General features: G+C 41.2%; 1 long non-coding RNA gene across 1 annotated transcript in view; it reads left to right on the top strand.

Annotated features, from left to right (window-relative positions):
• Positions 1-3,105: 3,105 nt before the first annotated feature.
• The window catches only part of LOC307016488, a 48,989-nt gene continuing 37,818 nt past the window's right edge, over positions 3,106-14,276 (top strand). The window contains exons 1-2 of the long non-coding RNA XR_013801825.1: positions 3,106-3,230; positions 4,112-4,165. This is a non-coding gene — a long non-coding RNA (uncharacterized lncRNA). The remainder of the gene's footprint in view (positions 3,231-4,111; positions 4,166-14,276) is intronic.

The raw sequence follows: 14,276 nt of genomic DNA, 5'->3' as shown, positions 1-14,276 counted from the left end.
TTACATGTCATTTGTTAGACGCTTTTATCAAAAGCGACTAACATACATTCAGTACTGTGGTCGGACAATCCCCACAGGAGCAATTCTGGGTGAAGTGTCTTGCCCAGGGACACAACGACATGCTTACTGCAGTGGGACTCAAACTTGCTATCCCCTGATTTGAAGTCTAGCACACTATCCACTGAGCCACAGCCTAACCCAAAAAGCAGGACTTGTGTGGCAAACCAGTCAGACAGAAAGAGTACACAAAGTGACATGTTTTAGATACATATGTCATGCAAACACACACATAAAACTCTACTTGGCATTGCATGTTATGAAAGTCCATCAAAGAAGAAGAAGAATTGGGAGGGATGAAACCCTCTTTAAGGGTCACACATGCAGAGCACACAGCACATCCTGTTCTCATATTTGTGCTTACCTTTTTGATGTGAAGTTTGGAGGATCATTGAGGACAATGGGTGTAAGAAGAGAGATTGATGGCACTGCATTACAAACAAAGTTGCTCACTTGATGCATATCTTGTCCCTGGACACATAAAAAGCATGACAATAATTAGATTTATTTAGTGATAATTCGGTCTTCCAGTAGGTGGTGCTTTACTTTGTATTGCTATATAATGTTAAAGAATATTACAACTTTATATAAGTCAGTATTGTAGAGCGTGTTGTATTCATATTCTGTACAAACTGTAAAGTCCACTGAAACAAATGTAACATTTAAATAAACTTTGATTTGATGTGAACAGTAGAGTCATGCATACTGTATGCAGGTACACAGCTGCAGGTTGGCCACCTCGGTTTATGCTTTAAACAATAAACCCAAATGATAATGAAAAGATGTGGAAAAGTATGTTGAAATACTAAATTAGAAATGAGACAAATAACTATAGTTGCCAACACATGCTACGTCATAACTTTTAAATATTGTATTGTTATTAAAAACCTTTTTCAGAAACCTTACAGACAAGGAATTGAAGAACACTTTAGCCTCATCCCAATACCCCTCCTCGACTCCTCTCTTCCCCTCCTCCGGGACTTGACCCGGAAATCGATCAAGACACGCCATTTTGAAGGACGTCCCAATAGCTGAAATGCACACGGAGGAGTCGAGGGCCCTGTCTCAGGTCGACTATTTTCATTTCCTCGCTCCTCTCGGTCCTCTGTCTCACCGGTAGTTGATTTGTCTGCGCCATCTTGAGTACCGTATGGCTCTTATTTCTGCCGGAGGACCGAGGATCGAGGATCGAGGAGCGATAATGGAGGAGCGATAATCGAGGAACCACCGATCCATCCTCCGATGAAATCCTCAGATACTCGCCCCGCCCCCTTACTGTGTATCGCTCACTGATTGGACGATGCAGTGCATGCAGCGGAGTGAAGAGAACACATGAAACTCACGGGACTCACTCCTCAGTTTATACCGTGTTTTGTTTCAATTCATGTATCATTTAGTTACAAATATGTGATATATCTGAACAACAAAGTGGTCAAAAATCATTTTATTCATTTATTGGAAACATTTTCATGATCGCCTTTTTCGTTTTACATTTTCATTTATTGTCGTTTCCATTCAGTCAGTCATTAAGTGCTATTAAAATGTTAATGTGCTACATATCCAAACAAACAAACAAAGTGTGCAATCCAATGAATGTTAATCTAACTGGGTTTTGATAGATAATATATCTATTTTTCTTCTCTCAATTATTTTATTTCTATTGTGCACTCTAATCAATATTAATCAGAATCAGAATCAAACTATTGTTCGTGTATATATTTTAAGAATGGCGTTTATCTTTTTTGAGAATGAGTTCTTATTTTATTGTATTTATTGGGGTCTACAACAGATGATACAAATGTTTGTGTCAGTAAATGTGTGGCGTGGGTGTTTGTGAAAACAACGGGGACATAGCTGCTGTCAGACGATCAGCTGTGTGGCGTCATCACAAACGGACGTCGCTTCACGTGACACTCCGGAGGAAAGGACGTCCCATTGCTCTTAAAATTAATTTCCCTGCTTCTCGTGGTTTCCTTGCGTCCCTCCATGCTTCCCTGGTGGGAGGGACTAGACGCAGGGAAACGACGCAAGTGAGGGAAGCAAAGATTTCATTTAACCGACCTGAGGCGGGGCCGAGGAGGGGTGAGGGAGGAGGGGTGCGGGAGGAGACGAAAGGGAGGATACACGCGAGCAGACTACGCAGAAGTGTTTTCACTACTCGCGTATAAAAGCCCCGCCCCCACCTTCACAGCTGGTCCATTTCAACTGAGGAAAATCGACTGGAAGATGAGTGGAAAAGCGTCACATAAATGTATAAGTGCTCACAGCTCCGTGGGAATTATTATGTGCGATTCATTTCTAAAAGGCTTTCACATTACTATAATTATATTTTTAATTTAAATGTATGCTACATTTTACACCAAAACGGAACACAAAAGCAGGACCAACCATCATACATTGAATTCCTTGACTAACAAGAGAAAGATTCTTTCATTTAAATAAATATTTAACCAGAAATGGGCCTGTTCTAAAGGGTTATTCAGTTAAGCCCGATGAGAGGGGATACAGCTATGCACATGTCATCATTAACAGACGTCGTTTAAGAGTGACGTTTGAGTGAACGAGGACGTCCCAATTAATACCTGAGGACTCCTCTGTCCTCGCGTTACCTCCTCATGTCCCTCGCTCGCATCTTACGGAGGCGGAGCTAAGATGCAAGGAAGGGACGCGAGTGAGGGAAAGGAGGAGTCGAGGAGGGGTATTGGGATGAGGCTTTTGTATACAGGTACAACTCCCTGGTCAGTCCTTTAAGTGGACTAAACCACCTGTGGGGGGAGTCACTTCATGCACACAAAGAATCATACAATATGCAAAATAAATATTCGTAATCACAACAATGTTGCCTACAAATAACCTACTAAAGACAGACAACCAAACATTGATGTAACAACCAACTTCAGGAAAACACATTTAATGGAAAACAAATCTTAAAACACCCCCAGTTGATTTTCAAACATGGTAGAACCAGGAAGTATATAAAAGTATACAAGAGTAACTATTATTGGATGTACCTTAATTGTGTGATAGCGCTTCTTACTTTAGATGAGTTATATATTAAACAAGAGATGAGGGATACATGTTAGGTGTACAACTCCGAGGAAATGTTGAGAATGTGTCCAGTTCAGAAAGAAAAGACTTAAGCTGGTCTAGCATGGTAGAAAACAGAAAGAAAGGTGAGATTTAATGAAATTGTAGTTGGCAACAAAACACTTCAAATGAATTCTAATGTTGCTCACTGTCTGGTGGATGTGTGGCCCAGAAAATGTGTGCTAACAGGTTGTGTTTACGGCTTATTCCACTGCCCACAAATGGCCAAACAACAAATCAATGAATACAGTTTAATGTTGGAGTACTGGTTGCCGTGCTTTAAAAATGGAAAGACATGTGCTAAGTTTGCCATTAAATATAAACCATTATCTCAGCTGGACTTTAATGCTTCTGTGTGTAGGACTCAATACAAAATCCTGCCTAATATTTGTGTTTTTGTTGCATAAGCATGTATTAACACTAGGCAGGAAGTACAACTCAGATGAGTGAAGTGTTAAAGTCTTAGCCAAAAGCCAACAGAAAAACCCCTATTAGCTTACAAGGCATAAATCCTCCTCCTACACTGAAAACTCATTGAAAGGCCTCTGCTGGAAATGAGGCCGGCTGAGGACTAACTTTCCCCCCACAATGTCAGTAATGATGAGCTAAGACGGCAACACAAACAGATCCCCAGTAATGGACTCCGGAGTAATGTAGAATAGTGTCATGCGTGTTAGTCAGGCTGTTGTCGGGGGGCTACATGGCTCTGAGTTAGATCAACTCTCCATTGCCTCTGCAGAGTTTGGGTTTAACCCTCTGATGTCTGCTGATCGGCTGCACACCAACGCCTCGGGGTCTCTTTCTGTAGTAAATTAATTTACATTTGGAGGATTTTCTAAAGATGCTGGCTTCCTGTGGAGCCCGAGAGATCAAAGTGTCTCATTCTGTGTGTTTGATGATGTTTGATGTTTGCTTTGAGTGTGAATGTTGCTGACTTTTTTCTTTTGCTGTCTTTTTCTCTTCACAGCGGGAGGCGATCTTTCCTGCCTCTTACTTTCTGCCCTTCCTCGCCCAAATGTCGGTAAGTTACGATTTACTTTTTTCCCCGGCTGTGATTCAGATTCCCTTTGCTGACATATTCTTAATCACTTTGAGATATCTGAGACGAGCATTAGATGTGTGATGATGAGAGGCCCAGTTCGATTCTAGCCCACAGAAGCTCAAAATCTGTGAACTCAAGTGTCATGGATCAGTTCAATATCCAGCTTCAGAGGCCTCACTGAGATATTTAGGTTGTGATTTCATATAATCATGACGGTTATCCTCCATTGTGATGTTTAGTTGAATCAGAGGACGCAGTAGTGTTTGCAAAGAGCAGTTGCTTGGTGTTTGTCATTTTGATCGAAGAAACGTTGATTTGAAGACATTTTCTTGTGGCCATTGTTGTAGCTTCTACACAGGAAGGCACCGCTCTTAATCATAAATCTCTGCTGGCTGGCTATTGATTGGTTGTCTTTAAAACTGGAGAAACAGACGTGAGTGAGCAAAGACTTATTTGACATGCTATACAAATCTGATAACTAGTTTGTGATCAGAGGCCTTGGAGCAGGTTGAATACACAAAGCAGATTATAACCGCATGTTTTCTATTCTTTCCTTTACCCTATCATTCTCTGCTTCACTGTTTACATGCTACTGATTACTGTCATTCAACATATCAATACTGCTGTCCCTGATGTATGCTGTGTGGTTACCCCCTGCTTTTTGCTATGGCTCTCCATGCAACATGTGTGTTTCAACTTCTTTTGTGTGGAAGTCCTGAAGTGGGAAAATCTCCTACAAAGTGTTCACCATCGTTTGGGGGTTATTTACTGGTTCTGATGCTTTTGTACGTTTTGATCTTCGAGGATTTTGGACATGGCTTGATTGCACTTGTAGAGAAGTGGTTCTGTGTATATCCTGTCCTGTTTTAGTCCAGGGAAAGAACAGTAGAATTTAAACATCTCTTCTTTTTTGGTGGAAGGGATTTTGCCTCCCTTTTTCATTGCTTCTGGTCTGGGTGTTCTGCTAAATATCATGCGGTTGTCATGTTTTCAAAATTAAGATTGAATGCATTACTTATGTGGTTTCCATAACTTCTTCTTCTACACTTTCTGATTATGCGTCTGTGGCATTGTTTCAAATATACTTTGCCTTTGTGTATATACTGTCTTCTTCGTCATGTTGACCAATTCTCCTTGGTCATCCACTGCTGATTGAATATTGAGCTTAAATGGGTTAAGTGTTACCACCTTTAAACCTGTGTGCTATCCTTTTTTCTTGTGGTTGTAATTGGGCACTTTTCTCAGCTTTTATTTATTGTTTTGTAATAATGCTCCTTTGTGGCTATAGCTTCTGTGAGTCGCAACAAAAACCTCCATGTTGCTAAAACACCTTATAACAGAAATCGAACCATCCTTTCTTTATGTTTAAATGGCCTGACCATTCTTAAAAGAAAACATGTTATACACAGTGTTGGTACAGGCTGTCAAATCAATGTTAACATTTTCTGGTGACTGAAAGCTGCACAGAAAACATCCCTTTTCTCACTCTGACTGAGGGCTGTAATCGGTTGCTGACTTGTTGTGATCGAACGTCACAGAAACCAAACAATTCCTGAAATATGTCCAATGCCAAGATAACGGTTTTCACCCAGCAGCTGTAGTGTGTGAACAGGCCCGTACACCCCCTCCTTTGTGTGTGTGTGTGTGTGTGTGTGTGTGTGTGTGTGTGTGTGTGTGTGTGTGTGTGTGTGTGTGTGTGTGTGTGTGTGTGTGTGTGTGTGTGTGTGTGTGTGTGTGTGTGTGTGTGTGTGTGTGTGTGTGTGTGTGTGTGTGTGTGTGTGTGTGTGTGTGGACGCAGCTATTGTTGTTAATCTGATTTGGTTAAATGTCCCCCGGGCGAACACAAAGCAGAACCTCCTCACCTTTCACCTCCTCCCCCCCGTCTCTCCCTCTCCCTCACAGATAATAATCCCAAACCATTTCACTCATGTGAAGAGGCTAATCAGTTTAAATACTTTGATACGGACAATGTTTCAGAAAACACTGTGTGGATATGAGCGCAGAGGGCAAATAATTAATTTTTTGTTGCAATAATATAAATATGAGGTTGGAGGCTGTATTCATTAACATGAATACTGAATACAGAAAAACTAATATTTGCTGCTCTTACTGTAACACTCAGTATGTGGTTGGTCTTTCCAAAAAGAGAGTTAAATGATTGGTAATAAACTGGAGAAGAATTTAGTGGTAAATGCAATGCTTTTAATAGTTAATTATGACTATTTTGAAGAGTTATATTATGCATTATAGTCCAACACATTTCCTCATACTTCAGGTTAAAGGATGATTTTCTGTGCATTTTTTCCTTTATTGTTAATAGAAGAAAGATCGATTGGAAAGGTGGAGAAAACGGGGACAATCAGGACTCAGTCTTGGAACATATTACACATAAAAGGATGAATTCTGAACATACAGGAGGACATTATGCTTCTCTTCAGGTTCATATTTGTATTTGGTGTGACTTGTTCATGCTTTAATGTTTGGAGTGTGTGGGAGACATACTCGCTTTGGAGGGAACACAGGGATTTTAGCCTTAGTAGACAATTGACATACATGCACTGAAACCTATAACACACGACAGGAAAGGGGAACAAGCACAATAGCAATGCATAGAGATGGAAAAACTTGACATGTATTTATAAAGAAGTGTCAATCATCACCTCTGACAAAACTGTGTGTTCAATGTTCGCGTTGGCAGTTTGAGTGGAGTGCAGAATGAGTATTTATTTCTCTTTTCCCCACAATGTGTCGTGTCAGTGTCAGCTCAGATGTGCTTAACGTTCACTGTGAGGCGGGTATACTTTTTTACACTAGCTTTGCAGACATCTCTCTCTCTCTTTCTCTCTTTCTCTCTCTCTCTCTCTCTCTCTCTCTCGTTTTATCCTCATTATCAGACGAGTGTTGGTGTGTTTACTGTTTACCTCTCTCCACCCTCTGAACTGTGATATTCATCTGACCTTAAAGCTAACAATCGCCCATTCTGTCTCTCCCCTTTTTATCTCCCTTCTGCCTCCCCCTCACTCTTACCTGGGGCAAAGTCTTATGTAAAACACATTTATTTTTAATAGATTTTTTAATGAATTTTTTAGCTGCCTATTAATAATGCCATTAGTGGTGGCAGAGCGGCATCAGACAGCAGCGCGGCCTGTTAATCCTGCCCCGCAGCCGTGGCAACGCAAACTAATCCAGGCCCCTGCTTCGGCTGCAAGAGGCCTCACACACACACACACACACACACACACACACACACACACACACACACACACACACACACACACACACACACACACACACACACACACACACACACACACACACACACACACACACACACACAAGTATGTGCAAACATGAACTGTATGTAAAACACTGCGCCACACACACACACACACACACACACACACACACACACACACACACACACACACACACACACACACACACACACACACACACACACGCACGAGAGTTAGTTAATCCTCCCGGTGTGTATGTGTTCAAACAGTCACCATTATTTCTTTCTCTCAATGTTTTCTCACACATCCCCCTACTCTTCCTCTTCACTCTTCGCTCACCAGCCCTCCTCCTTTTAATCCTTCTGTCGCTCCCTCCCTCATTCATGTCTCTCCTTTGCCTCCCACCTTATTTCTCCCTCCCCTTCCATCTTGACCTCCTCCCTGTTCATCCGCCTTTCTTCTTCTTCTCCCCTGGGCACCCAGCAGGCCTGGCCTTGGTGCTCGACTCCTCACGGAGGCTCCTTACCTGGGGCCCTGAGAGTGCACACACACACACACACACACACACACACACACACACACACACACACACACACACACACACACACACACACACACACACACACACACACACACACACACACACACACACACACACACACACACACACACACACACACACACACACACACACACACACACACACACACACACACATCAGTGGAAGCTACAGAAAGTCAGTGCAGAGCCGCTTAAAGCCTTAATAGAATTTGAGCTGGGCTCAGAGAGCGCTGGAGAAAAGGTGTTAATTACTGCTGGTTTTAATGCTAATTAAATGTTTCAATTAATGGTGTGTTTGTTGCCAAAATGTGTGTCGGTAATTGACGAACGGCAATAAGGTGTTTGAAGGCATTAAAGAAAGAGACAAAGAGAAAGAGAGAGTGCTCTACCTCGTAGATCTGCCGGAGCCCGGAGCAGTGCAGCATGGGAAATTTCATTCATGAGGTGGAAGAGAGCTGGAACAGATTCAATACAGCTGTTTTCCATAAAACCGTTCATGGCCTCCATCAAATGCAGTGTTTCAGCTGGACTGTAGCATGTAATGGACTGCTGGATGTTTGACAGGAGAACAAAACAAACAGGCAGCATATGTATCTGTTTCTATTGTTGAAGTGCAACTTATTTGTACAGTAAGATAAAGAAAGAATACTGTTTCCTGTTGCAAGAGGGTGTTGTAGTTTATAGTAAATGAGGTTTGGGTGTGATAGTGACAATCAGAAAATGCTTATTGTAAAAGAAAGTGGTGGAAAAAGTTCAATAAGATACTGATAATGAACCTATGAAATTATACATGGTTATACTGTAAAAATATCATTTTTCATATTTGATTTTTTTCTATCATTCATTATTTTGTCGCCTTTTTAAATAAAAACGTTTTAATATTGTTTTTATATATATCATGTTCCTATGAGTCAGTGTTTTATAATGTAGAGACTTTCCCAAGCTGCAGCATCTTGCAAAGCTATGAAACAAAACAACATTCTGTCTTTAAGTTATATAATAATCGTTTTGCTGAGCCGAGCTATACGAATATATTGTATTCTGTCAACAAAATAATGTCCTGAACCAAAACATGACCAAGAACCAAAACGTGTTTCACACACACACACACACACACACACACACACACACACACACACACACACACACACACACACACACACACACACACACACACACACACACACACACACACACACACACACACACACACACACACACACACACACACATACCTTATTTTACATAAAGTAACATCATTTGTGTTCCTGTGTTTAGTTTCAGAGCTCTATTGTCTAATCATTGTTTCAGAGGCTCCTCCTCCGTGATGTGAGTTCTTGACAAATCAAAATGTAAGTTTCTGAACTTTCCTCAAATACAGCTCTCCATCACCGCTGTGCTGTCTAAGAAAGACACAATGCTATTAAAACATCTACAGTGTCTTTTGTCAAAGTGGAGCAGGCTGGTGTTCATCATTGTGTGTGTGTGTGTGTGTGTGTGTGTGTGTGTGTGTGTGTGTGTGTGTGTGTGTGTGTGTGTGTGTGTGTGTGTGTGTGTGTGTGTGTGTGTGTGTGTGTGTGTGTGTGTGTGTGTGTGTGTGTGTGTGTGTGTGTGTGTGTGTGTGTGTGTGTGTGTGTGTGTGTGTGTGGTGCCCTGGGTGATTCACTGCAGACACAGACAGTCCATCATGCTGAATTATAACCTCATTGAGGAGCCAGCGTCGCACTCACAACTGCTTTGTGTTCACTTTGCACACCTAATGTGTGTGAGGGTGGGTGTTTTTGCTTGTGCATACTATTCCGTATGTATATATATACGTGTGTGTGTGTGTGTGTGTGTGTGTCACACTTGCTGCACACTGATATGAATTCCATCTGACTTGGTATGCAAATCAAAAGACTCTAGGTAGGGTAGTGCTAATCGCCCGGTGGCTCTACGGGCAGTGTGTGTGTGTGTGTGTGTGTGTGTGTGTGTGTGTGTGTGTGTGTGTGTGTGTGTGTGTGTGTGTGTGTGTGTGTGTGTGTGTGTGTGTGTGTGTGTGTGTGTGTGTGTGTGTGTGTGTGTGTGTGTGTGTGTGTGTGTGTGTGTGTGTGTGTGTGTGTGTGTGTGTGTGTGTGTGTGTGTGTGTGTGTGTGTGTGTGTGTGTGTGTGTGTGTGTGTGTCCGTGTGTCCTAAGGCTTTCGGGATAAGGATGTGAAATTCCAGATCAGCGTTTCGGTGCTGAAGCCTGTAGGCTCCTGTCAATCCCGCAGATACACACACACACACACACACACACACACACACACACACACACACACACACACACACACACACACACACACACACACACACACACACACACACACACCTCTCAGTGAGTTTCTGTGTGAGATTAGCATAATTAAGTCATTTGTTGTGGTTGGTTGCTGATAAAATCATTGAATTATTCAATACCAACAATATCACAGGATAGATAAATCTGTGTGTGTAAATGTTTGTTTGCATGTGTGTGCAGGTGTCACTGTGAACCCCCAACACCTCATCTTCTATCACCCACAATGCATTGCGCTTCTGGCAATCCTCTGGCGGGCATAATCAATTGCTCCTCCAACCTGCATCACAACGATCCGTCACACACACACACACGCACACACACACACACACACACACACACACACGCACACGCACACACATCCTCTAAACACACTCGTTAATTTGTTTCCAGAGCGACATCATTGACACGCTGTTGATCTAAAGATTTTAATATGTAGAATTATGGTTACATTTGAAGAGTTTTCATATTTTGTCTCATTGTTCTGTAGCTAAAAACGTAGCATTGCGTTTTGTTGCTGCAATAAATTAGGGTCAGCATCTTCTGCATGTCTGAAAGCACCCGAAAGTTATTTTACTGACGGCAAAACAAAATGGATTTTAGGGAAGAAGAAGAAGAAGAAGGAGGAGGGGGAGGGAGGTGAAAGTACTTTGAAGTACAGCAGTTGTGCAGCACGAACAATAGGCAGAGTTTGATGAGAGCGGGGAAATGCTTTAAGTATGTGTGTGTGTGTGTGTGGGGGGGGGGGGGTTACAAAGAACATGAAATGATGTTCTCGAGTGAAATAACAACCTGTACAGAGGAGGTGTGGGCTCTGTGTACACGTCGTTTGAGGACATAGTACTGATTCTGTATTTTACAGTTAAACTCTCCTTTCATTCATCAGGATGTTTTCACTTGGTCAATAAAGATTCAGGTGTGCGATTCAGATTTATTAAAAATGTAATAATTAATAAAAAAAGTAAATCGACCTTTTGACCCCTCAATGTTTTTGCGTGGGAGAGAAACCCCCTCTTGAGGGAACTTCTGGAATTTAGACTGTGGTGACTATTTACATGCACAAAAACATAACACACTACTACAGGAAAGAGAAAAACCCACAAGCATACAAGGGCCTCTTTAACATTTTTTTAAAAAGGCCTGCATTTCAGACATGGGTCATGGAGGTTAGGAGATGTGAGTGCTTGCAGGCGGAGAGTATATAATGCTTTTAAATTGCATTTTGGGAAATGTAAGATCTTGTGTTTTTAGATCTTGACCCATAACAGGGACTAGGGGTTAAGCTTCGATACGGCGACTGAAGGTGGTGAAAGCAATGGTTAAAGCAGGATGTACAAATCTCTTTGAACAAGTGTGTCCCCCTTTTGTTGAATCAGAAGAAATAACCTTAAACAACTTCACCAAAGTCCATACAACTTTCAAAAAACGTGACTTTTTTAGGCTATAGGATTAGATTCCAACAGCGTACAGAATAAGCGTTATCTTTTCCTGCTAATATGAATACATCTTATGGGCTCTCACATGATATTGTATATGTTTCCTGTGGTTTGTGTGCTCCTCATCACTTCCTGCTGCCTTTTAGAGCTGCGCTGAGATTGAGCGTTCTGGCAGAGAGGTAAATAAGGAGGGTGATTAAGGGGAATGAGGCGCGAGCCCTCGTTATGTTTGTGTCGTCTTCCTTTCTAATCAACATTAGTTCAGAGTCATTATTCCTCTGAAGCAATTGAAGCCTCCTCACACTCAAGACCTCGTCCATTACTCTCTGTGCCAAGCAGGAGGGAAGAGACGCCAGAGAAGTACAATTTAATGTTAGTTATTTTTAGGGCAACATGTTTTATAGCGATAAAAAGCACAGTTAATATCACTCTCAGGAACACTGTCAACAGGTTGTGCCAATCATTTGCTCTCAATGGAAAAATCTACCGACTGTACATTTTTTGTTTAATTAGCAAATGTGTTATCACTATTTATCCCTCGAAACTCTCTCCATTATTTCTTATCTGCCTTTGCTGTGGATTAAAACTGCAAAGGCATAATAATACATTTGATTATAACACATATTAAATTAAGTAACAGGAAAGAAAGAAACACAGAGTGATCACCAACTCCACAGTCCTCTAAGGTCTATGAGGTTTTTGATTGTTTTCCGTTCATTGTTTCGGTTGCAAGTTTGATGCCATTTTCAGCAGACCCGCCTGCATCTGTTAGATGTATAAATTAGCAACTTATTGTTATTGGTTGTTGTGCTGCTCTCCAAAAATACATGCACGTTTATGATTGTATAAGGTTTTGGGACAAAAGTCACCTAGTTAAGGTTAGGCAACGTTTGGAAATAAACCATTGTTGACTTTACTTAACGGTTGACACGCTTGTTTACAGATCTATAAACCATATCATAGCCAAAAAGTGGTTTAGCAATGATCTAGCATCGAGCACCGATTCACGTAACTGATACTGACTAGTTGTAGTCAAAGTAGGGCTGCTCAATTAATCGTATTTGAATCGCAATTACGATTTTGGCTTTCAACGATTAGGGAAACAACATAATCGAAATAAAACATTTTTTTTTTTTTTTTGAAACAATTTTTTTTATTGGTTTTTCAGTTGAATTATACTTAAAGTTCAGGGTAATCAATTGTTAAAAACATACTGTTCACATTTTTTGTTCAATAAACTGATGTTTTCAAAGTAAATGGATAATCGTTTTTAAAAAATCGTGATATCAATTATTGACCCAAATAATCGAGATTATGATTTTTGCCATAATCGAGCAGCCCTAAGTCAAAGTGTCCTTTATTGTAAAATCTCAGTTAAACCAAAGCGGTCTTTCTTGTGAACACACATATTTTGATATATAAAAAAATCCAGCGATGAACATATAAAGACATTTCTCTGACAGTCTGAAGAGGCGAGGTGAGAAGCTCCTGCTCACCTGAAGCGGTGTTTGATCCTCCGAGAGGAAGAAAGAGACGAGAGAGAGGGGAATAACAGAGGGACAGAAGCAGGGTGAATAATGTTACTGAGAAAGAGAGAAACGTGGACACAGAGCAGGAAGGAGAAAAGAGCAGCATGATGAAAAAGTTGGGAATTAGACATCCTCCTGTGTGTGAAATCTGGAGGAGAGGAACGCCAAAATATATTTTAGTTGAATTTACGAGAAGACAGATGCTTAAAAAATGGTATGCAGCATAAAGAAAAGCATACCCATCTAGTTTTCAATTAATATGTGATTTTAATCATAGATTCCTATTCTCAAAATAACTGAATTTGAAATCTGAACATCAAATCACATGGAATCAGTCGTCCAATCAGAGCAGCTGTCTGACGGCTGTGGGTGGAGCTGCACACACACTGTACACATGGAAAATAAAACAGTGTTGTGAGCTGCCACTTTAAGGAAACAGTAACAGTAAAGTGAAAAAAATAAAACTTTAGCAGCAAAAACTAATAATTGCAAAGCAGCCAATTAAATTGTGCGGGAGAGATGAAACCGCTCATATTTCCCCTGGTAATTTCATGCTCTAAACTCGCTTCCGTGCGCACATAAAAAGAGGAGAGAAAATATCATTTCAGAAGCTGACAGAACTCATTGTTCGTGGAATTTTAAATTCAAAAAAGTTAATAAAGGCGAGTGCGAGATGAAGGGAATTTGCATTTCTCAGATTAACAGCATGTAGAGCAGCGGCGGCGCGCGCAGCCTCGGGTCATCATTTAAGAAACCTTTGCATATTTTATTTAAGAGTGGCCCGGTTTGGAGCGTAATAAGACAGACAGATAATGATTAGAAGGTCGGGCCTGCAGGGCACAGCCGGGCTGGGCTCTGTAACGCTCTAATACCCAACACACACACACACACACTCACACACACTCACACACTCACACACACACACACACACACACACACACATATACACACACACACACAAGGAGCAGCACTGCCTTTGCCTGCTCCTCTAATTGGCTGCTGATGGTTTATGAA

The sequence above is a fragment of the Notothenia rossii genome, assembly GCF_949606895.1.
Source record: "Notothenia rossii genome assembly, chromosome: 8".
NCBI lineage: Eukaryota > Metazoa > Chordata > Actinopteri > Perciformes > Nototheniidae > Notothenia > Notothenia rossii.
Note: the sequence above shows the minus strand (reverse complement) of the source record. Positions and strands in the feature narration are given on the sequence as shown.